General features: G+C 46.4%; 1 long non-coding RNA gene across 2 annotated transcripts; it reads right to left on the bottom strand.

Moving 5' to 3' along the window:
- Positions 1-302: 302 nt before the first annotated feature.
- On the bottom strand, positions 303-2,332 carry LOC127659635 (uncharacterized). 2 transcript variants are annotated; one of them, XR_007972558.1, is made up of 5 exons: positions 2,235-2,332; positions 1,409-1,499; positions 1,226-1,316; positions 491-581; positions 303-398 (listed from the first exon to the last, which is right to left on the bottom strand). It is a non-coding gene; the product is annotated as an uncharacterized LOC127659635 (long non-coding RNA). The 2 variants fall into 2 exon arrangements; XR_007972559.1 differs by lacking the exon at positions 2,235-2,332 and adding an exon at positions 2,052-2,128.
- Positions 2,333-2,720: the final 388 nt, after the last annotated feature.

Genomic DNA, 2,720 nt, shown 5'->3' with positions numbered 1-2,720 from the left:
CCCTTGCTCCCTATTTAGTGCATGACTTAACCTCCAGTGTGCTGTCTGTCTGAACTGATCTCAGAACAGTTATAGGAGAGCTATAGGATGCTCCCTTGCTCCCTATTTAGTGCATGACTTAACCTCCAGTGTGCTGTCTGTCTGCACTGGTCTCAGAACAGTTATAGGAGAGCTATAGGATGCTCCCTTGCTCCCTATTTAGTGCATGACTTAACCTCCAGTATGCTGTCTGTCTGCACTGGTCTCAGAACAGTTATAGGAGAGCTATAGGATGCTCCCTTGCTCCTTATTTAGTGCATGACTTAACCTCCAGTGTGCTGTCTGTCTGCACTGGTCTCAGAACAGTTATAGAGAGATATAGGATGCTCCCTTGTTCCCTATTTAGTGCATGACTTAACCTCCAGTGTGCTGTCTGTCTGCACTGGTCTCAGAACAGTTATAGGAGAGCTATAGGATGCTCCCTTGCTCCCTATTTAGTGAATGACTTAACCTCCAGTGTGCTGTCTGTCTGCACTGGTCTCAGAACAGTTATAGAGAGATATAGGATGCTCCCTTGTTCCCTATTTAGTGCATGACTTAACCTCCAGTGTGCTGTCTGTCTGCAATGGTCTCAGAACAGTTATAGGAGAGCTATAGGATGCTCCCTTGCTCCCTATTTAGTGCATGACTTAACCTCCAGTGTGCTGTCTGTCTGCACTGGTCTCAGAACAGTTATAGGAGAGCTATAGGATGCTCCCTTGCTCCCTATTTAGTGCATGACTTAACCTCCAGTGTGCTGTCTGTCTGCACTGGTCTCAGAACAGTTATAGGAGAGTTATAGGATGCTCCCTTGCTCCCTATTTAGTGCATGACTTAACCTCCAGTGTGCTGTCTGTCTGAACTGATCTCAGAACAGTTATAGGAGAGCTATAGGATGCTCCCTTGCTCCCTATTTAGTGCATGACTTAACCTCCAGTGTGCTGTCTGTCTGAACTGATCTCAGAACAGTTATAGGAGAGCTATAGGATGCTCCCTTGCTCCCTATTTAGTGCATGACTTAACCTCCAGTGTGCTGTCTGTCTGCACTGGTCTCAGAACAGTTATAGGAGAGCTATAGGATGCTCCCTTGCTCCCTATTTAGTGCATGACTTAACCTCCAGTATGCTGTCTGTCTGCACTGGTCTCAGAACAGTTATAGGAGAGCTATAGGATGCTCCCTTGCTCCTTATTTAGTGCATGACTTAACCTCCAGTGTGCTGTCTGTCTGCACTGGTCTCAGAACAGTTATAGAGAGATATAGGATGCTCCCTTGTTCCCTATTTAGTGCATGACTTAACCTCCAGTGTGCTGTCTGTCTGCACTGGTCTCAGAACAGTTATAGGAGAGCTATAGGATGCTCCCTTGCTCCCTATTTAGTGAATGACTTAACCTCCAGTGTGCTGTCTGTCTGCACTGGTCTCAGAACAGTTATAGAGAGATATAGGATGCTCCCTTGTTCCCTATTTAGTGCATGACTTAACCTCCAGTGTGCTGTCTGTCTGCAATGGTCTCAGAACAGTTATAGGAGAGCTATAGGATGCTCCCTTGCTCCCTATTTAGTGCATGACTTAACCTCCAGTGTGCTGTCTGTCTGCACTGGTCTCAGAACAGTTATAGGAGAGCTATAGGATGCTCCCTTGCTCCCTATTTAGTGCATGACTTAACCTCCAGTGTGCTGTCTGTCTGCACTGGTCTCAGAACAGTTATAGGAGAGTTATAGGATGCTCCCTTGCTCCCTATTTAGTGCATGACTTAACCTCCAGTGTGCTGTCTGTCTGAACTGATCTCAGAACAGTTATAGGAGAGCTATAGGATGCTCCCTTGCTCCCTATTTAGTGCATGACTTAACCTCCAGTGTGCTGTCTGTCTGCACTGGTCTCAGAACAGTTATAGGAGAGCTATAGGATGCTCCCTTGCTTCCTATTTAGTGCATGACTTAACCTCCAGTATGCTGTCTGTCTGCACTGGTCTCAGAACAGTTATAGGAGAGCTATAGGATGCTCCCTTGCTCCTTATTTAGTGCATGACTTAACCTCCAGTGTGCTGTCTGTCTGCACTGGTCTCAGAACAGTTATAGAGAGATATAGGATGCTCCCTTGTTCCCTATTTAGTGTATGACTTAACCTCCAGTGTGCTGTCTGTCTGCACTGGTCTCAGAACAGTTATAGGAGAGCTATAGGATGCTCCCTTGCTCCCTATTTAGTGAATGACTTAACCTCCAGTGTGCTGTCTGTCTGCACTGGTCTCAGAACAGTTATAGAGAGATATAGGATGCTCCCTTGTTCCCTATTTAGTGCATGACTTAACCTCCAGTGTGCTGTCTGTCTGCAATGGTCTCAGAACAGTTATAGGAGAGCTATAGGATGCTCCCTATTTAGTGCATGACTTAACCTCCAGTGTGCTGTCTGTCTGCACTGGTCTCAGAACAGTTATAGGAGAGCTATAGGATGCTCCCTTGCTCCCTATTTAGTGCATGACTTAACCTCCAGTGTGCTGTCTGTCTGCACTGATCTCAGAACAGTTATAGGAGAGCTATAGGATGCTCCCTTGCTCCCTATTTAGTGCATGACTTAACCTCCAGTGTGCTGTCTGTCTGCACTGGTCTCAGAACAGTTATAGAGAGCTATAGGATGCTCCCTTGCTCCCTATTTAGTGCATGACTTAACCTCCAGTGTGCTGTCTGTCTGCACTGGTCTCAGAAC

This window comes from Xyrauchen texanus, chromosome 19 (genome assembly GCF_025860055.1).
Source record: "Xyrauchen texanus isolate HMW12.3.18 chromosome 19, RBS_HiC_50CHRs, whole genome shotgun sequence".
NCBI lineage: Eukaryota > Metazoa > Chordata > Actinopteri > Cypriniformes > Catostomidae > Xyrauchen > Xyrauchen texanus.
The sequence above is the reverse complement of the archived record's forward strand: the minus strand, read 5'-3'. Positions and strand labels throughout refer to the sequence as shown.